The sequence below is a fragment of the Emydura macquarii genome, unplaced genomic scaffold (genome assembly GCF_026122565.2).
Source record: "Emydura macquarii macquarii isolate MOO-44397 ecotype Brisbane River unplaced genomic scaffold, CSIRO-AGI_Emac_v2 contig_3295, whole genome shotgun sequence".
Taxonomy (NCBI): domain Eukaryota; kingdom Metazoa; phylum Chordata; order Testudines; family Chelidae; genus Emydura; species Emydura macquarii.
The window spans coordinates 7,158,446-7,181,284 of record NW_027133432.1 but is presented as its reverse complement, the minus strand read 5'-3'; positions in this window follow the sequence as shown (position 1 = coordinate 7,181,284).

The following is a 22,839-nucleotide window of genomic DNA, read 5'->3' as shown; positions in this document are numbered from 1 at the left end:
TTCCATTTCTTTTTCAGGCTGTAATTTTTAAAAAATGTATATTTGTGTATGGAGCCGTTTAAAAATGGATGGAAGAACTGAGGTCTCACAGTTTCTTATTTTAGGCTTTATTGTTGGTAAGAATTGCCTTCTTTCTTTTTTTCTATCTTTATTTTTTATGAAATAGGTGAAGAATTTTTCATCAGGAAAACTGGACAATCTTTAATAGTATTTGAACTGATTAACTTATTTTAAAACTGCATTTAACAAGAAGCCCTTTAAACCAATGCTAAGAGAGTAGAGAATACAATTTTCAACACATGCATTGCCAAATATAGGAAAAAATACTTTGCCATCTGGATTAACTTTGAGAGAGAAAATGTGTGGATATCTAACCCATCTTTCTAAAGTTAATGCTACTTAATGTATAATATCAAAGGTAGGAATAACTAACTAAACTCATATCTTGTGATCCAGATACCCAGTCTGTAATAGCACATAAAATACAATGTTTGTTGAACCTAAAACTTTCCATTTGTTACAATGCTGAAAGCATGAGTATAGTTGCCCAAGCAGCTGGTGTGCTGGGACCACTTCTTATCATACTGCTCAGAATCATTTCAAATACTTAAAGTTAAGCATGTGCTTAAGTGCTTTCCTGAAACAGGGCCTAAAATATTTATTTATTGTTCAGTAAAGACCAAATCCTACAGTCTTCCTTATTCCTTTCTTGGACAAAAATCCTATGGATTTGACTGTATGTAAATATAAGATATTACTACTAATTATTAGTACTTTATTATTTTGTTTTGTTCCCTATTCCTAATATTTTGTTTTTTCAGTACTTTATCTTATTTCCCTACTTACAATAACACAAAACTGGAGTAACACAGTGGTGAATCAAGCCCAACTATTTTTCAACTAATCTGAATGTTGTCATCCCAAATAGTTATGCCCTTCTAAGCAATTACTAACATTAAAGTATTATGTTTCTTCTAGACTTGACATGTAAATGTAAACCTTTTATCAAGATCTATAAATTGGCTGTTTGAGGACTTGCCAACTAGTTACTTAGTTATTAACCTTTCCTAAATTGGGCCTTGACTAATGCTGAGCTAAATTTAGCTTTTTGGGGGGTTATGAAACTTTGTATTCTGGTCAAATAGCTACATTGTGCTGACAACATGGTGGTCAATTGATCTTATTAAAAGGATTATAGTAAAAGAGAGATTATTTAGACATGCTTAAAAAAACTTGGCTTTTACTACCTTGCTTAGATTGCCGCTGAGGAATATGCCAGAGGCTTACTTAGAAAAACCAAAGCTGAATGGTTTGAAAGAATTCCTCATATCTTACAATGCTAACATTCAACTCCAGGAAAGGGTCAGTGCCGTGTCCCATGTTAGAGAAACTAGACCCAGCTTTTTCCTCAGCTGATACTACTAATCTTTGTAATAATTTGTTGAACTTCTGATTTGAAAACAATATATTATCTGTCTTGGTCTGTGATAGGGTTAAAGTGAAGTCTCTTTCCACTGAGTATATTCATAGACCGCTGACTTAAATTATAGATGCTTTACACAAACCCCAAATCTAACCCAAATGGTACCTCATATATTGAAATTTTATGTGCCTTTGCACATATTTCAATGCTGATTCATATGTTTTTCAGTCAGGAAGAAATTTCTCCTCAGTGGACTTTCTCTTTATCCAACACAGCAGCTCCTGCTACTTCCAGAAGTGTCAGCCTCCATTTTAGGTGCAGCTACTGCTTAAACAAGAAGGTCCCACAATTACCAGTAGGGACAGAGAGTTAGAGACCTCATTTAATGTAAGTTTGATTTTATTAGGTGATTAGTTAATGCTGTGATGAGCATGTTATAAATACTTAGAACTTAGTGGATCTCCAGCCAGGCAGTGCTTGGGGGGACACATGATTCTTGGGGGTTCTTGCCGGAGATGAGATTGCTGTTGGGGAAAGAGGTGGAAATATCAGGACCAAATGTTGCCCTTTCCTTTGATGCTGATTGGTCAGGGTACTAGAAAATACAGCAGAGGATGATGAAAAGGGAGAAAAAGGGGCATCAGGGCAGGGAATGATACCAGAATTCTATCCCTCACTCGAGCGTGTTCACAGTTCTTCCATTTTAAGCACTTTTAGATCATTTATAGGCAAATATATGAGTTATTTTATGAGGTGAAAATCAACTTCTGGGAATTTAGTAATAACCTGAAAAGTGTTTTTGAATGTTCCTGTGCAATGTTACTTGTAAAAATTATGTTAACAGTGTTGACACCTCTTCAAAAAAAGATTAAAAGCATGAAAAATATCAGAAAACCATGATTGTTTCTGCTTTTCTTAGCCAAAAGATAGATAGTTTTTGTTCTCCTTTCCCTGGTTTTACTCAGTTTGTTTTCTTCTCTTTCATCTGTATTTTTATACTTATCAGGGCCATAAATCCTTTTAGATCAGGACTGGCTAGCCATTTTGTTTGATCGGGGGCTGCAAAGCATTTAATATAAATGGCCATGGGTTGTTTCTTTTCCAGTTCAGTTATTTGAATGACATGTTTGGAATTGCCCTCCAGTGGTTTCACTCAGACCTAGAAAATGGGACAGTTGGTGATAAAGGGAAGGAGGTCTGGTGGCTATGTGCAGCTTTCTGACTGGATCTGTTGATGGCTACATGGGCTCCGGCTGCATGAGCTGCTGTCTCAGCTTGTGTTCCCACTATTCTGGTACACAGATTCTTGGAATTAGCTGCACTAAGGACTGCCACAAGATCAAGAGATTGCCCCTGCTTTATCTGAAGCCACATGTTTACAATGGGAAAGCAAGGTGGATCCAAGGACTAGCAACCCCTGTAAAAAGGAATAGGAATGCCTGAGGAATGGTTTATCTAGCAGGCCTAAGAAAGAGGGGTCTGACTAGGAAGGCTTGTGAAGGAGAAGCTTAAAGAAGCATGGCAGGAAGTAGTCCAGGGAAGAGAAGAGTAAGACTGGCAAAGACCCAGAGCTTAACTGCTTGCTTTAAGGCCCTGGACTGGAACCCAGGGTATAAGGTAGGCTTGAGTTCCCCAACCATCCACTGCAGCGTGGTGTTGCTTGGGGCAGTGAATGGGAAGACTGGCTGAGTAACTGCGGGAGTGACATAGACGGGGCAATGGGCATGAGGACTGCCCGCTGCTCTTGTGCAGACAGATTTTGAAAGACTACCCCAGAAGGGGACTCACAGTGTGACCTGGCTGGAAGGCTGACTCATGAAGCAGCCCATCTCTGAGTGGGAGGAGGAGAGCTGCAGCAGTGAAAGAGAAGAAAAGGGGTGCTGGAATGGGAAATTCAGCTAATCTCCAGAAGGGCACACCATTCAGTGGTGAGTAGAGCAACTAGTGACAGTATTATATGGTCTTTTTGCTTTTATCCATTTGAATGTTAAATGTGACTTCTAAATTGTGTCTTTCTATGATTTAAGGAGTTGATTTTACAGTTTGTTAATGTTCCTTTTGTTTTTATTTAATCAATACTGTAATTGATGGAAAGATGCTTTATAAATAGTGCTGAATCAGATTCTAAAGTCACTTACAGTGCTATAAATTGGGGTAAATCTATTAAAATCATTATAGTTTCCCTGAAGTAAAACTGGTGTAAATAAGGAGAACCAGACCCATTATTATGTTTTCTTAAAGTCATCTGACCTCCCTCAGAGCTAATCAATCACTTCAGAAAAGACAAGAACCTAGATAGTGAAGTTTCCAAAAATGACTATTTAAATTCAGAGATGCTTTTTGAAAGCTATGAGACAAGCTACAGTGAAATCCTGACCCCCATTGACTTCCCATGAAGCTAGGATATCACCCTTGACCTCCTGTATCCAGAATATCATAGAATCACTATTTCATCACATCTTTGAAAGCTAGGGCTCACCTGCAATGGTGAACTAGTTCAACAATAACATATTTGAGCCTGACATGCAATGGAAATTCCTCATAGAATTCATGGGGAAATTAATTGTCTATGTATAGTCACCAAACAGCCTTATTTTTTGCTATGTAAACTGATGTTCTGATTCAGACAACCTTCCATATATTGGTATGTGACTACTGCATGAAGGTCAAGTGAACACTTAGTAATCTAGCCAGTTTTGTTGTATAAAACCAACTATTCTGTTTTTGCATTTGATTTTTCCCCCAATAATTCCATGCTAATTTCTCCTTTTGATGCAGTTTTGCTTTTGTTATTGTACTGAGCTCAAAGACCTTTATTTATAAAAAAATAAAATAAAGCTTTTGAAATTTTCTTTAATCAGTCAGACTTTATGATACAGTGACCAACAAAGAAATAAGCTTATCCTTACACTTTGCTATTCATAGGGTAGTTCTTTGTGGTAATGCTTTGAGTCTTGAGATAGCTGGAGAAAGTGTTATGAAGTCTTCTATTTATAAAAGAATTAAAGAATTCATTTATATAGAATAAACTGCAGCTGAATTGGGTAAAAGAGAAAGCACACTGAAGAGATGGAGACAATGGAACAATTCCTCAACAAGTGTAAATAATTGAATTCAATGGAGTTACTCTGATTTATGACAGCTGAGGAACAAGGCCCTGTATGTACTTTTAGTCAGGTTTGCACATAGCCATCGGTTGGAAAAGACAAGCTTTTCTGTTCAGTATCCTAATTTTCAACTGACTTAGCTATTTAAAATTCGATCATTTCTCTGATCTTGGCTTCATGTAACTGTACATTTTCTTTCACCTTTCGTATCTATTTCCATAGTGTAGCTCCAGATTGAAATTCCTTGGCTACTCTCTCAGATTAGAACAACACTGTTAGGACACCTTGGTGAGAAAATGGGTATGACTTCTGGCAGCGCCTGAGCCCTCATATTACTGATAAATCACCAGAAGGAATGTTTCCTTTCCATGACTCAGAGCTTGGTGTCTCAGATTCCAAGAAATGCTCCTGTTTGATGGCTCTGCTTTCTGTAGCCACAGTCAACTTCATACCTACTGGTCAACAGAAAACTCAGGCACAATGAATCATTCAGCCCTCTGTACAAAGAGGGAAATACTTGGATGGCTAGAAGGCAGGGTAGAGTTTCACTTAGAGCTGCATGAATTTCCCTGAAACTTTCTTAGTAAAACAGTATAATGTTGTTTTTAGTATGTTCTATTTGTCATTCAGAAACACAACGCATTAGCAGCTCTGATCTCCTGGGCACTAAAAATATTTGTTACATAAGCAGATTGAATGAAAGACTGAATGAAGCTTTTAACTCAAATTATTCTTAAGCATATTTCCATTGCCCCGGCTAAAAAGCATAGCTCTTGTAAAATTCTACGTTTGAATCATCATTTATTTACAAGACCTGGCATTTTCAAAAATCCTCCAGGGGAGGGGAGTGAGGAGAGTTTTTTCTTAGTGTTTAAACACACTGACATTCATGCGTTCACAGAATTGACCCATTTTTTGTACATTTTACAGTACATGTCCAGTACTTGCTGTCAGTTGTATGTCATTGTATATTTTCATGTTTGCATAGCTTTTGCCAAAGAAGCAGGGCTTCTGTGGATAGTAACCCATTGTGGATCCTGCATCATGAAAAGAAATAAGCAATGATATACTGGATGGAGTGCATTAAATCTGTGTAACAGCAGAGAAGGGTTATTCAAGGGACATTGTTTCCTTACCCATCTGTCATGTATAAGGTAATTCTGTGGAATGTTAATTAGGTGAAGCAAAATTATGTTAGTGTCCTGAATTCCTTCAGAAAAATCTATTTTCAGGAGATGATTTGTAAAATCTTCATGCTGCTAAGTTTTAATTTCTTTCACTCATATATATATTTAATGAAAAAAATCTTATTAACTGCACTTCCATTGAAATGTAATATTAGAAAAATACTGATAACTTATCAAGCATCTTATTTAAAAGAAGCCAGTCCTGACCAGGTTTCTTAACTTCATTTTGAGGAACAAAATGTCCTCATGTTCATAATATTTGGAGAAAAAAAGTGCTCCAAAAGGAAAGCTGTAATTGAAATACATCTTAAAACAACATTTATGGGCCAAGCAAATAAAGCAAATGTCTGTCTAAATTTAAACTAGTCTCCGTTCAGAGCTTTGCTAAGAAAAACACCAGACCTCTGCTAGAAGGGAAAAAAGGGTATGTAGCCAAATTAACCTGAAAAACAATAAAACCAATAACTGTGAAACAGAGAAAGGTCTTGGAGAGAGACATACTTCGTGTGAAATCTACAAATGTGAAGAAGGGAAAAAAATTCTTAATTAGCATCAGACACAGATATGAAATAAAAATGGTGGTGCACAGGATGTAGGAAAATATTTCAAATATTTTAGCACTTTAAAACATCAGACAGTTTGAGACAGTTCTGGATGATTTATTCCCTTGGTTTGGAACGCCTAGCAGACGTAATAAAATTTGCAAGAACAGTAACACAGTAGAGTGAAATAGCAGGAAGAAACAAGTGTAACAGTAATACAAGCCAGTATTTTGTAATTTCTATCTCTGAGAGGAGAAGACAATTAATGGCATTAGAATAAAAACAAACACAAACGTTTCTAAGTTCTCTGCAAAATAAAATTCAGAAAAAAATTAATTTAAGCTCAACCTCAACTTTATATTCTCATTATGAATTATTTTTTATTTTGATATCATTTCAAAGCAAAAACATCAAAACATTGTCCATTTCAACATTTTCCCAAAATGAAATTTCTGCGATAATCAACATGCAAAGCATTTCTAATTCAGTGGAAAAAGAGTCTCTACAAGTATTTCCAACCAACTTTAATATGCATATTAAGTATGTGCTGCCATACCATTTTAGAACATCCTTGCCTTGATACATACCTGCGTACTATAACCATTAAGATAGCCACTTAATTAAACAGATTAAAATGGTAGAAACAAAATTGGTCTTGGGAACTAGAGGCAGACAATTTACATGAGATAGAACTGAAGGTGGTATCTTCATTCTTGTTATGATATGTTGCTTTTGTAGAAATTTGGTAGTTATAAATGCTCCCACAGCCAAATGAAAGATTTTTCTCTAAAGTTTTTCACTCACTGTTTCTCTTTCAGATTAATTTTATTCCCCCCACCGGCCAATCACAGATGCCATTTTATATAGCAGACATTGTATACCTATGGACCTTTAAAGTAATTAAAGAATTAAACTTGTAATTGAAAGACTTGGGTTCTGCTACACATTTTATTCTTGCACAAAGGAATAGAATCTCAATTCATTCCTTCCTCCCAGGGAATAGGTGTGAGGTACTTCCAGGATGCTGGATCCAATTAGGAGCTTTTCTGTGTTCTGGTGTCCCAGAACACCTGAGAGGTAGGGATTCCACAGTATGGAAGGGGAAGGTGTTCAATTTAATATAAACTTGGACATGCTTATGGATTTCTTCTACTCTTCAATGACTTGCAGGGGTAAATCTATGCCACAGCAGCTTTGCCCCCATTCAAACTGTGGAGCCAGTTAATGTCAGGTGAGATTTTTCTAAAATACCAAAGGTATGTCCACACAGCAAAGAAAAATCCATGGCTGGCTTGTGTCAGCTGACTCGGGCTTGAGCGGAGGGGCTGTTTCAACTGTGCTGTGTATACTTCAAGGTTTGGGCTGGACCCTGAGCTGTGGGACCCTCCACCCATAGGGGCACCTTAGCCCTGAAAGACCGAGTCAGCTGGCACTGGCCAGTTGAAGGTTTTTCTTTCTTGTGTAGACAAGCTCAAAGTGATTTAGGAGCAGAGCTTGTCTGGATTTTTTGGACAATTTTTTTTTCTTGGGGAAAATACCAATTTGTTGAATCCAAAACTTTCCTTGAAAATGTATCCGTTTCGATTAAATTCACTGGGAAAGTTTTTCAGGTCTCAGGTGGAACTTCTGCTCAGAGAAGAACGCTCAGAATTGCTGACAGCCCATTGGTGAGGGCACTCTCCTAAGATTCTGCCTGATTCAGAGCAGGAATTTGAAAATGGATCTCTCCTACTTCCCAGGTGAGTGCCCTAATCAGTGAGCTATGGGCTATTCAGGGGAAATCTTACCATCTGATTTCTCACACAAACCTTTGGAAGGTTGCGGTTTTTTGTTCTAAATCAGAATAAACAATGTCAAACTCAAAATTCTTCATGAAACAGAATACTTGTTTTTGTTGCTAGCCCTGTTACGAGCACAATTCCCGAGTCTTGTGCACCTCAGTCACTTATGTGATTTTGAAAATTCATAATTCTTATGAAAGTTGCCAGACTGCCTTTATGTATAATAATTATTAGTACTAAAACAGAAATATCCTGCCTGACAAAAACACCCCATGTGGTTACAGTTGCAGAGTACATACTGTCAGCCCTGAGCTGCTATGTAACTGCTGTGCAGTGTTAAACAGGCTACTTATTATCTTTCAGTGACCTGTGAAGCAGTGCATCCATATATACAGTAATTTGTAAATCAGTTTGAAGTATGGCTGAAAAGCTCTATATAAATATCAATCACTAATTCATAATAAAAGTAGGTGTTCTGTCATACAGGTGTAATTTGTAAAGTGTGTTTAAAAAGAGAGGCTGAAAATGGCTGAGAACTTACAAGTTTGAACAGTAACAACCTACAGATTTCAGTGGTGATTGAACTTGTGGTATTCTAAACAAAACTCCCAACCATGCTTATAGCTAGTTCCACCGCTTCACATTAACTCAGACATTCTGGGCTGCAGAGTGACAATCTTGGAATCGTTGTATATAGATAAAGAATATGGAAATCTGTATTGAGGAAATTGCTATTTAGAACTGAGGTCATGTAAAACAGATGTTTTGTTTTCTGCCTAAGTCCATCTGAGGCTTTTTCAAATGGACTTTGTACAGGTTCATTTATGTGGAGGAAGCATTTAGCTCAGTTAAGTATTCCCCTCTTCCCTCCCCCCCGCTCTCCTTTTAAATCTTCTTGATTTTGAAAGTGCCTCCCATTCCCCCACCACACTGCATGGTTGTGAAAAGAATGCTGATGAGACAACTTGGTGTAGTTCTCAAGTTATTTTTGGTGCAAAAATAATTTCACTGAACAAACAAATTCATGAAAAATATTTTCACTGGAACAGTTTCTAATGCCAAGGATGTTGAAAATGTCCCTACATCATCCTAATAACAGTGGCACTTAAGAATCTAGGGTTCTTCTTTCCCCTATTGAATCCTCTCCCTATTGAAGTCAACAGGAAAACTCACAATGACTTTATCAGGGCCAGGATTTCATCTCAAGAGATTTCTCCATGGCATATTACCAGTGTAAAATATTTTAGTTCTACAAGAGTTAATCTTTCTGAAGCCTCCTTGATTCCCAGTTTGTCCTCAGTAAGCATGCTCCACCTGCAATATAAGGCTGTGTTACACAGTCTAGAGGGCAGTGACTAAGTTTGGACCCACAGCATCAGGCATATTGCAAGAAGCCTACTGGCTCGTAGCTCTCTTAGTAATAAGCAAGTGTTTGCAGCATTGGGCCCTAACTTATTCCACTGATCTATAAAACTTCTTATTCATACTGAATCAGAATTTCAATATCCCTAGAGCAGTGTTTCTCAATTATATTTCGCTGTGGCACCCATGCGCGGCCATGCGATACCCTCCACCGACAAGTCCAGGAAATCTTCCCCTTTTCGGCGGCGCGGTGTAGGCTGGTTTCGGTGGCGCGCTCTGTAAGCAGTTTTCGGCGGCGCAGTCAGCTGTTCAGCGGCGGGTTCACATCGGTTCGGCGGCGCCATCTACTGTTCGGCAGCGCGCTCACGGCTTTTCGGCGGCGCCATCAGCTGTTGCAGGGTTCCGCAGAACACTATTTGAGAAACACTGCCCTAAAGCAAAATAAATTCTAATAAAGAAAGCTAGCTTGTATCCCATTAACTAACAAACATTTAAGGTTGATTGCACTTGGACTTCCAACTACTTGAACATCAGAGTACTTTGTTTTTTATCAGCAATATGAAATAAGTGTTATTTCAAGTAAACATTATTTAATAAATTGCTGTTTCTATAGTATGTCCAGTGCTGGCAAAGACGCTTTCCTCACCTCTTCTTTCCCTCACCCTTTGTCTACCTTATCTACTTGGATTGTTAGGTCTCCGGGGCAATGTTAGTTTCATTGTTTTTTTTATAGCCCCTAGCACAAGGAGTCCCCAATCTCACATGAGGCCTTTATATGTTGTTGTAATAAATAGTAGTAGAGCAGGGAATTGAACTTCTGAGTCTCAGTCCAGAGTCTTGTCCACAAGATTCATCCTTGTGGTATGAGAAGGTGGTTGAATTATTTAGGGCTAAATTCTACACTGATTCATACCTGTTCAACTCTAGTGCAAAAGGTTACAAAACACCATAGGACAATGAGAATGTCTCTAGGATAATGAGTTTTCCAGTCATGGATTTTGTGACATCTTGTTTTTTGGGACCCCTGTGACTGATGAAGTGACTTAGCAGGCATTTCTGTGGCAGGGATGTGAAGAAGGAATTGCCAAGGAAGAATGAAGACTGAAGAAAAAGAGTACGAGACAGGACTTCACATCTACGTAATTCAATATCCTGTATTGTGAATTGTGGGTCCAGTCCTGAACTGCAAGAACTTCAGTTCGTCATACTTGGAAGGAGGTGCCACACAAAGTCAAGGAAAATATAATATTTATTAACAGGATTTGATGGAACATAACTAAAATATTTTATAAAGAAGGTTCAACCACAAATTTTTAAAAAATTAAGGGAATAAACCTGCCAAATGTTACCATCTCTGAACCTGTCCTCTTGCCATCCTCCTGACAAGAAAGAACCAGGGGTGGAAATGATACTTGGGGAAATCCAGAGACATCACTGGTGAGCAGTTTGTGGGGGGAGGCACTTCATGAAGTTGCAGGACTCCTGCAGGCACATCGTTCCCCTCCTGGATGCTCAGGGGCACTCCCCTGCAAGGGGTTCCAGATGCCGGTGGACAGTGAGGTCTCAGGAGTCCTCCAGGCTCAATGTTCTTCTCCAGATCACTCAGAAGAGTCCAGAAGGTGGCAGGTGTTGCTGATGATCGAGTGATTCTGTGGCCTCAGTAGCAGGCAGACCCTGAAGTCCATTGCTCATCAGTTCAATAAGCCTCTCCATTACAGGATGTGCCTGTTCCTCTGGCGTGTCTCCTGCTCCAGGAACCAATGTCATCATCAGTGTCTCTTCCTGCTGAACAGCTTGCTCTTCCCATGCCCTGTGGTGCTCAGATTACTCCTGGTTCCTCCTGTCCATCCTTACGAGCACTCTTCCAGGGTCCTTCTCCATCTGCTTCTGCTATCTGTGGGGTGCTGCTCCTGCCCTCCTGGCAGAATGGTTTCTCTCTCAGGAGCCAAAAGTCCTGCCATTTCAAAGACAAGGGTAGCATAATATATAATTTCCTTTAGAAGAAGCCGAGAAATCCCTCCACATAACATAACTTTGCTACAGAAGGAAGGCCACAATATTGACACTTTTCTGTATTCCAGGAATATGGAATATCATTGCCTCACAGACAGCTTTGGCAGCCCATGGGGAAGAAGTAGAATTACTAACGGTAAGAAAAATGTGCTAAAGTTTTAAAATATTTATAATTTTCATAGTGTCATGGGGGTGGGGAGAAAGAGTTCCTTCCAGGGGCTATGTTACCAGATTGAAAGTTCTCCCTTAAGTCGGGACAACATAGCTGTCCAAGGTACCATAATGGCAAAAAGAGAGGTGGTTTTCCAGTCCTGTGGAGGAGATCTGGCAATCTGTGTTTTGCTAATGTTTCTGCTAATGGTTACCCCTCTACATACTGCTGAATGGAGGGATTTGGTCAGCTATGAAGCTGGACCAAGCAGATTTGCACAGCTGTTGAAACTCAAGTACTAGCTGGAGTTTTTACTACACCAGAAATTTGCTGAAATAGGCTGAAAGGACTGGGAGACAGTTCAACTGGAACTTGTCCATATTCTCAGCTAACACAGAATTTCTGTGCAAAGGGAGATGTCAGACACCTGGGACCGTAAAAATTCTGTAATCTTCCAAGGGAGAAAGGACTGCTGTGACTAACTTTTCCTAGACAACCAAAGTATGCTACAAATTTGTTCTGTTCTCTTCCTCTTTCAGACCTAATCCTTCCTCCCCCTCATACATCCTCAACTGGGTCCTCTCTGACCTGCCCATTCCCTTCCCCAGGATGCATGGCCTGGGACCATTGCTGCCTGATTCTGGCCAATAAAGGCACAGACACAGGGGCACATTAATTTTTTTATTAATAATCTGTTTAAGAAAGTTTTAGCCAAATGCATAATAATAATTATAAATTAAGGATTTTATTGATTCCCGATGAACTGTGTCTGGCTTGGGGGGCCATTTTGGGGTGGAGAGGTGTGGGGGCTGGATGGAGGGGGAAGCTGGAGTTTGGTAAGGGGATGGGGCATGACAGTACCTTGGTTTCAGCACTGCAGTTCAAACTCAGACATAGAAATGTGTGGCATAGTATCCAAGGAGGAAAAGTCACTGCACCCTACTTCAAATGCCCTGGATCTCAAAATTAGGAATTTAACACCAAAGTAAAAGGACATATTGGTGGGATCAGTGAGAGGCTGTTTTAATGTACCACCTTCAGGTCTGCCTCTGGCTTGTCGGGGGGACTTCCTCAACCAGGTCCTCTGGGTAGCGGCGCAGAATCACATGCTCCTCATCTTCCAGGTCTTCTGGGGCTTCCTCTAGTCTCTGCTGTTTCCTCGCCCTGGCCCTCATTGGCATCCTGTCACACAATCATGAGCCACTTCAGGCCTTGCACTGGGTGCCCTTGAAAGCCTCTGGTCATGAAAGGGGCATGTACAATGAGCCCTCTCTGAGTGACTGCTTGAAACTTTTGCCCTCCTGTATAGGAGCCTCAAGGGCTTGATGCATTCCTGGCACAGAGCCAGAGTCCACCTGCTCCAGCCTCTGTGAAATTTCCTGGTACAGGTGAATGTTCCTGCTGCTCCAGCAGAATTTGTGAAGCACAGCGTGCTCTGATGACACAGAATTCACAGCGGGGTGTGGTCATTGGGCCAGTGGCTGCTCTCCAAGCAGGATCCATGTTCACTTGTACTGATCTGTACAGAGTGCAGCAGAAAAGCTGTTCTGCTGTGGTCAGCACACTTCGCTACTGCTGGTGAAGACAGGAGGACAGAGACCTTCATAGGTTGGTAAGGGTCAGGAATGGGGGTGCATTGTGGGAATGGGGGTGGAAGACCACTTGAGACCCGGCACACACCTCTAATTCTTGTCCACACTGAAAACTGGAACAGATGTGGGGTATGTACTTACCACTTTATTCATCCTCTACTCAGCTTCAGACATGTGCTTCTAAAGTTTAGGCACAGATAATAGGGGCAACAGGGCCCCTACTTCACCTTTGGAAAGATATATTCCCAGTAACCATAGTTCCATCCTTATCCTTCCTCAGTGTCTTTAGGTAGGTGTGATGGGGTGTTCAACCCACACAGGTAGTGAAATGCTTAATGTGGGCCTGAGAGGCCAATTAACACATGGTTGCACTTGTGTGGGGGGGGGGAGAGATCCAATTAAAGGTAGGGCCCTACTGTGGGAGGAGCTGGATGATTTCTATAAAAGGAGGAAGCCTGGAGCACAACAGGGCTGCAGGGAGAGAGGGGAAGAACTTAGTGCACCCCCAGTAGGTAGTAGAGCGGACAGAAGCTTCAAGAGGGAATTTACACCCTGGCCCTGATGGGGAAAGGGAAGCAGGGGTGAAGAAGTCTTTGGAAGTGGGCCTGAAAGAAGGCCAATGCACACGCAGAAGTGTCTTATTTTCAAATATAAATAATATATTTCCAAACAGAATTAAAAAAATAAAAAAAACCAGGCTTCAGCAAAGCTGATAGCAGCTTTCATCACACAGTTCACTTCAACCTGCCTAAGCTGATAGCAGACTGTTTAAAGTTCCTGTGGCTTGAGGAAAAGCCAGAAAAGGGGACGTTTACCCACCTAAGATTTTTAATTTCAATACTCAGCTCTGATTAAGAAAGGAGGGGGAAAAGAAACATCACTTTTTTTGGAAAATGAAATAGTTTAAATCCTTGTTTCTGTTCAATAAAAAGCCTCTTCACTGGAATAGGGTGGGGTCTAATGACACAGCAAAACTGAAAGGTACTGCAAATTTTATCTCCATTGTTTGTGCTCTTGTGTCCTCAGTTAAGGTATCCTCTAAAGCAACACAAGGATGACTCAGGAGATTGGTAATGGGCTACAGAGTCTTTCATTTCTACATTGTGTCTCCAAATCGGTCCATGTTGATAGTCATTAGTGGCTGTGTGGCCAGAGCTCAGAGTCTCAATCCATTTCATAGTGGACAGGTATCCTGTTGTGACCATCTCAATGAGCACTTATTGGCAAACACCAGTAGGACAAGCTGGATTCCCAGATAAGTCAATGAAATGTAGATCAGCTCAGTTGTGAGCGTTCTTACTCAGCGGCCGTGAGGCTTTGAGGTGAAACCAAACTATTAAGGGGTCATGTCACAGCCTGTCCTGCAACTAGGGTTGCCAGCCCTCCAGGATTGTCCTGGAGTCTCCAAGAATTAAAGATTAATCTTTAATTAAATATTGTAATGTGATGAAACCTCCAGGAATACATCTAATCAAAACTGGCAACCCTTCCTGCCATTCTGGGTGCTTTAAAAACTATGCTCCTGTGGCCCGTAGCCCTGACACCAAAAGCCAGCATACAAGTCATGCCCTGGCTTCCATCACCCAGTTACCTTTTGCAGAGTGACCCAACATGTCACCAGTCCCAAATTTCTCCAAAAACAGTCTGCCCTGTAGTGTCCAGTGTTCTCGCTAAATAATTACAGAAGTTAAGTTTGTTGCTCCCTTAAAGAGACTGTATCCAGCAGCTTGTTACCTTAAATGGGATTAGCACAGAATTTTAATCAAAGCATTTAATTGCTTTATGGTAAAAGTAAAACTAATTTATTAAACAAGTGATACTAGCTATATGGAATAAAGACAGAAAGTTACAAGCAAACAAAAATATCCTTGTAAGACTACAACTTAATTGCAGCAAATTACAATCTTTGCCTAAGCAGGTTTTGCACCTACACTTGGTTTCCAGAGACATCAACTCCCTGGGTTGAAGGATCCAACATTCTGTATCTCAAGAGCTCTGGCCCCTTTAGTGCCTCAAATAGTGGATGCCAAAAAGGCCTTTTCTCGCTGCTTATATCTTCCCAAAGTTCATTGACCCTGCTTCAAGGGACAAGAAACTTTTTTGGGGGTGCAGTCTCCATCCCCCATCAAGATGGTTAAGAAGTATCTTTCCCCACTTACTCTCCTGATGGCTTTGTTTTCCTTGCAAGTAAGTGTGATTTTCTTTGTCCTTGATCATAGCTTGCTTAATTTGCATAAGAGACACATTCAAGAGGGCGGAACCACATTCTTTTGTCTGGAACAGGCATGGTTAGGCCCTGTTTGCCAAATACATTCAAGAACTTATTTGCAGCACATATCTATAAAGTCCTTTGGGGGTTTACCATACATATGTCATGCAAAAATATTGATTATCAGGGAGTTATTAGTTTCAGTGATATATTACATGCCATCCTTTGGGTATACAGCATGACAACATTGTGCCAACTGGCACTGGGATGTTTTTAGGGTCACACCAGCACTAGAGATTAAGGAGTCATAAAGCGACCTTTATGCCTCTGCACAAGCTACCACTATTCCCCTTCCCACAAAGGACCACAGAGGTGAGAAAAGGATGGAGCTTTGGCTCTGACCTCTCTATGCAACAGCCAGCACAGCTGAGCTGAGGAAGGGGAAAATAAGACTTGTCTACACAGGGAAATTTACCACATAATTACACCAGTATACTTATACTGCTGTAGTTATACCACTCCCCCAGTGGACACTTATGCCAGCAGGAGTGCCTTTTTCCAGTGTAGTTTATACACTTCCAGAGTGACAACACCAAACCATTGAAAGGCACTCTTATTCTGGATTAGGAGTGTCCACATAAGGATATGTACCACTATTACTATATCGGTAAGTTTCCTTGTGCAGACAAGCCCTAAATTTCAGGAGGAAAAAGGCTAGCATCACATATCTTCCCCCATGAAGCATGAGGGAAGGACTTGTTCTGCTCTTGGGGCTGTACAGCTATTCATTTCCCCTGCCTCAGGACAGCTTGCAAGGTGCCATCCTGACCCTGAATGAGCAAGGAGACTTAACTACCTTCTCTGCAGTCCATTTCAGTCAAAGTTACAGCACCTTGGCAGGGTCATGTGGGGAAGCTAACACTACCATTACCCAGGATGTACTTGTTCTGTTGATAAAAAGAACACTTCAGTCCAGGGTGGTCACGTTTAGATGTGTGTATATACTCACAAATATAAAATCATACATTTTAAATTTCCTGTAAAAATGAAATAGTTTTCCTGTGTTCCCTTCCTTTAAAAATATTTACAACTGAACAAACTTTTTGCCCCAAATGATGTTTTCAATATGAAGGGGAAAAAAAGCCATTCTACCAAAGCAATAATATGCTTCACTGTTGGATTTTTCATATGATAATTACATTGCTCTGGTGGCAGGAACAATTGGTTTTTTGCTTCATCCTGTCTCAGTTTTGCCTTATAACACAACAAGTCTTTCTTAAATTAAAAAAAAAAAAAATGAAGCCCACCCACCTACGCTAACTGAGCTCAAGTTGGCAGGTCAGCTGTCTCTACAGCATACATAATCTATGCCAGGGAACACAAGTTGGGGTCCAATGAGAGCTCCCACATTCAAATCACTTGAACAGTGCGGAGCTCCAGTGATGTCATTTGAAAACTCGAACTGACTTATGGGACCAATTGCAAGATTTTGCAGGGTTTCACCCAGGAGCCAATAATATGGGCTGCTTTTTTGGATTTGCTTCTCTAATGTAAAACCTCAGAGGATAGCTTTTAACATTTGAAAGCTCCCTTTCTGATTTCTTTTTCTTTTTTCTCCAGTGTAAATTGGTATCTCTGTGTTATCCTTTACATTGGTTTCTTTTTTTGTTTCCATTCACTTCTTTGCTATTTTTGAGTGGACATCTGTTCTGTATTAATCTAAATGAAAAGAGACTTTTTCTATTGCTTTAAGTGTGTTTAACTGGTGGGTTTTTTCCTCCCATTTATCTTCTAATTCAAAGCAATGTGTCATTTCAATTTGGAAAAAAACAAAAAACGTGTTTTTTGTACTTAGTCTCTTCAACTTACCTCCCCACTGCTTCACACATAACAGTATCTATACACACTCCACTCACACATTTCTGAGCCACTTAATCTGGAATCTGAAAACCCAGGAGCTAATAAAAATGCCAGTTCTGGATAATCAACTGCCACTAGATAGCCTACAGAGCCATATGAGGGCAACTTTGTTGGGAATGATGAGTTGTTATGGAATTAAACGAAGAGCTGTGGAAGTGGCAAATAGCCAGTTGTTTGAATTGAGTCCTTGACTGTGCTAAATTAAGTGAAACTCCAGGAGGAGTTCATAACATTTCATTTTCTTCCACCATTCTCTTCTTCACCATTCACTTTCTTCCATGCCATTTCTAGTGCCTGGAATGATTTTCATTTAGGAGCTGCTCCAAAGCAGTGGGCTTTGAATCAGGTCTGTACATTCTTTCTGAAAACACTTTTCTTCCATGATGCCTACACGGATTCATATCAGTGTTGTGCTTTTCAGAAAGAGAAATAATTTGTTTTTCGGCACAGGGGAAACTGACCAAAACAGCTATAGCGGAATAACTATTCCACTAAAGCTATTCTGGTATAATTTAGCTATTCTAGAATAACTTCTCCAGCTAGACACACTACTCTATTCTGGAATAAAAGTGATTTTACTCCAGAATAATTTACTGTGCTTCCAAAGAGGAATAAGTATTTGGCTATAGCTATGTCAGTTAATTTACCTGTGTATACAAGCCCTGTGATACCATTATATCTGTTTCTCAGTGTGTTCTTTACTGACCTGTGTTTGTCTTTTCGATTTTAAACAGAAGTTACTGCTTTACAACCATTACAGCAAAGTAGTGGTTGTTCTTATGCAATATTATAGATTAATAGACTTTAAGACCAGAAGGGACCATGATCATTTAACCTGGCCTCCTGTATAACACAGGCCATAGAACAGGGGTTCTCAAACTTGGGGTCAGGACCCCTCAAGGGGTCATAAGGTTATTGTGTGGGGGGTCACGAGCTGTCAGCCCCAACACATGCCATAGCTGTGGCTGTCAGCCCCGTGCATGGCTGACAGCTAGAGCCCTTCAGAGTTGGGTGGCCGGAGAACAGGGGCTGCTGAAGGCAGCACAACACCCAGTAGAAGCACAGAAGTAAGGGTGGGATGACAAAGAGGAGTCATCACAGCCTGAAATATTTTCAAAGGGGGTTTGAGAACCCTGCCATAGCACTTCCCCAAAATAATTCCTACAGCAGATTTTTTTTTTAAAATCCAATCTGGATTCAAAAAGAGATCAGTTACTCTCACCATTAAAAATGTATGCTGTATTTCCAGTCTGTATTTCTCTAGCTTCAACTTCCAGACATTGAATCATGTTATACCATTCTCTGCTGGATTGAAGAGCCCATTATTAAATATTTATTGCCCATGTAGGTACTTAGACTGTAGTCAAGTCACCCCTTAACATTATCGTTGTTAAACTAAATAGATTAAGTCCCTTGAGTCTGTCACTATAAGGCATGTTTTCTAATTGTTCAATCATTCTCCTGGCTCTTCTCTAAACTCTCTCCAATTTATCAACATCATTCTTGAATTGCGGGCTCTAAAACTGGACATGGTATTCCAGCAATGGTCACAACAGTGCTGAATACAGAGGTAAAATAACCTCTCTACTGATACTTGAGATTCCCGTCTTTATGCATCTCAGGATCTCATTAGCTCTTTTGGCCATAGCAATACACGGGGAGCTCATGTTCAGGTGATAGCCTTCATGACTCCCAAATTTTTTTGAAGTCACTGCTTCCCAGGATAGAGTCCCCCGTTCTCTAAGTATGGCCTACGTTCTTTGTTCCTATACATATACATTTACGTTTAATTCTATTAAAATGCATTGTTTGCTTGTACCCAGTTTACAAAGTGATCCAGATATTTCTTAATCAGTGACCTGTGCTCTTCATTATTTACCACTCCTCCAATTTGTGTGTTATCGGTAAACTTTATTAGTGATGATTTTATGATGTCTACTAGGTCACCACTATTAAATAATGTAGGGCCAAGAAGCAATTCCTGAGGGACTCCACTGGAAATAGCCCTGTTTGTTGACAATCCCCCATTCACAATTACATTTTGAAACCCATCAATTAGCTGGTTTGAATCCATTTAATGTAAGCCAAGTTAATTTTATATTGTTCTACTTTTTTAATAAGTGTCATGCAAGTCAAATGCCTTATAGAAATCTAAGCATATTATGTCAACACTATTACCTTTATAAAAAAAAAATCAAGTTGCATAGTATCTATTAATTAGCTCTTTAATAATTGAGTCCCATATCAGCAGGTCATCCTTTTTAAGAAATTGGCACATTAGCTTTCTTTCAGTCTTCTAGAACTCCCCCAGTGCTCCAAGATGTATCAACATTAATGAACTTCTCAAAAAGCTTATTAAAATCTCTTGGATGCAAATTATCTAGAACTGCTTATTTTAAAATATCTAATTTTAATATTCTCCAGAGATACTAATGGAATGGAAAGAGTGTTATCACCATATGATGAGACTATATTATATGTTTCTCCCCAGATACAGAACAGAAATATTTATTGAACAGTTCTGCTTTGTCTGCATTATTACTGATAATTCTACCATTTCCATCTAGTCTGTTACTAGATACCCATATCATAGCCAGGATTTTATTTATTTTATTCCTAATATATTTTTAAAAACTCCTTATTGTCCTTAACTCTGCTGGCCATAGATTTATCTTGGTGTCCCGTGGCTTTCCTTATCAATTTTCTACAATTCCTAGCTTCTGATTAATATTCATCATTATCAACGTCCCCTTCTTCCATTAGTTATATATTTGTTTACAGATGCCTTCACTCTCACTCTAAATGAGGTCTTAAAAAACCAGCATAGCCTTCTTCTTCAGTTGTGGCTTTTTGAGTAAAGTATGCTTGAATGATTCCCAGTTATCATTCACATTTTTCTGATTAAATTCTTCCTCCCAGCTGATCTGGCTTATATTGTGATCAACTTAGTGAAATTGGTCCTATTAAAGCACAAAATATATATATTACTTGTCTGGACATTTCTCTTGCACTTTATGAATGTGATCAAGTCATGATCACTTGTATCTAAGTTACCATTAATTTTTAGTTCTGTGATCAGTTCATCTTTATCTGTTATGACAAGGTCTAATAAAGAATTCCCCTCTGTTGGCTGCCACACTTTTTGTTAGGAATTTGTCATCTATTATATTTAGAAATTCTAAGAATGTTTTAGTACTGGCAGTAGGAGACCTTCAGCATATGTCACTCAAATTGAAGTCACCCCATGGTCTCAGCACTTTTTTCCCTACACATTGTAGATTGGTGCATAAGGAGGAGGTCATCCTGTTCCCTTGTGTGATTTGATGGTCTATTGCAGACACTCCAGAGTATCCATCTTATGCTTTATCTGTTAGAATACTGATCCATAAACAGTCAAGATCATTTTCTTTCAAGTTATCAGTTACTTGGAAACAGGCAATGCCATTTTTAACAGAGTGCCACACCCTTTTCCTTTTTGCCCACTCAATCCTTCCTAAATAGGAAAGAATTCCCAGAAACACTGCATTTTTCCATGTTAATGGAACCAGTTTGTAGGCCATCCTGATATATAGCGGTTATTGAGAAAGGATGGCACTTCAAAGTCTGTGTCACTGCTTCTTCCATTTCACAGATCTTCTGTCAGAAAGGGCTCATGATGGGAATACAGATACTATCAGCCTCTGATTCAACCCAAAGGGATACGTGTAAGAACTAGATCACCAATTACAAGCGGTATCCTGAGAGTGTTCTGGGCTGCATGAGTTCTCACAGATTACTCATGTATAGTACAGATAGTTGGTATATTTTGATGAGAGAGCCCAGATCATGTAGCCAATGTTTTCCTGAAAGTTGGAACTCCAGATCATAAATCCAACACATTTCAGGAGTGATAGATTCCAATACATGATGAAGGAAATTGAGAAATACATTCATTCATGTCTGATGCGACTGCCCTAAGTTAAAGTTGTTTAGATACCAATATTAGAACAAATATATAAACTTAACAGGAACTAAACTCTCAAAGATTAATTAGTTCTCTTATTGAAACTTCTGGTTAAGGGCATATAGCTATTCAAAATGCAACTTTCATATCTTATCTTTTATATTATGACCTTTAGTACATTGATGAACAACATAGAAAAATAAATGCCTTCTGGTTATGTAATTTTTAATTCATACTTTGGATGGGAAAGGTTGATCTGTATTCTTAATAGATGACTCAGTTCTTAGATCAATCCCTCTGTATTCCCCTTCTTTGTGCTCACTGAGGTGTGAAATTATTTTTAATTGAGTTTGAGAAACTTAAATTCTTAGCACATTTCTTGAGGAAAGTGGTGGCACAATGTGGGGGTTGAAAGAATTAAAGTGTATTTGTTCCTTAGCTGTTCAGTGGTCAGAAGGAAATATCTTGCAGAAGTCTTATTAGAGACCTTCTGTTAGGACCCCCCCCCCCCCCCAGTACTTTCAGTTCTTATTTCGCTGACAGAAGCAGAAATCCAAAGTCCAGCAGAGGCAATATGACAGGTATATTGGGATCTTTTCAAGCAAGCATCCATTAGGACAAATCTTCCCCCCTACTTCCTGTTTTACCTCAGTTTTTATAATGTATCATAACCAATCATTTCTTTAACAATATTACAAGATGATTCTTTAACTAACCCTAACATATTGTAACATAATTATTTAACCAATCATATCCCACCACCTTAACTGATCACACTTAGTTATGCAACAGACAGAAACCATCAAAGAACCAGACAGAAATAATTCAAATAGATAATAGAGAATTGGGTACTATAAAAGACAAAACAATAATGAGTGTAGATTTTACAACCACAACTGTTGATAAGTAATTCTTTTGCCAGATAGAATGCTATCAAACCAAGTTTCCTTTAAACATTCTAGGATCCTTTCTTTATCTGGAGGTTTTAGACTAGATAGCTGTCTTAGCAGCCTGGTATTAGATGTTATGTTGGAATGTGTGTATGTGACTGCACGCTTCCCAGCTTATGGCCACCACTCCTGCATCTGAGCCAAAGTACAAGGCGTCAGACTGTCCCAGTGAGAGAAGGCCTGTGCTTTTGATTCTTTGTTTTATACCCCTATAACCAGCTAAATGATAAGGATATACTTACAAAACATGGGCCTTTACAGGCAGGCCTGAATATCTATATACTAATACCTAACTAGTATAGCTATAATACCTAGCAGTGACCATATGGTAATAAACCTCCTTTATAAATAGCTATGTATTAGCTATCATCCTGGAGAAATGGTGATTACTATGAATTTATATAATTACTTTATTTTATCTCATGGTAGTGACTCACTATTTTGCACATGAAATAGTGATCTCTAACCCTCCAGTTGTTTTATCCGTGTACAATTCATGGCAATGAAATTCGCCACATAAGTGTTTGTATGTTATGTTAATAGAAAACAATACAGAGAGGAATTGTTCCTGAGCAGATTTCCAAGGGCAAGACACCAAGGAAGACAAAACTGAAAACAATGTAGCAAATATTTTGAAGACATTGGGGTTTCAATGCTAA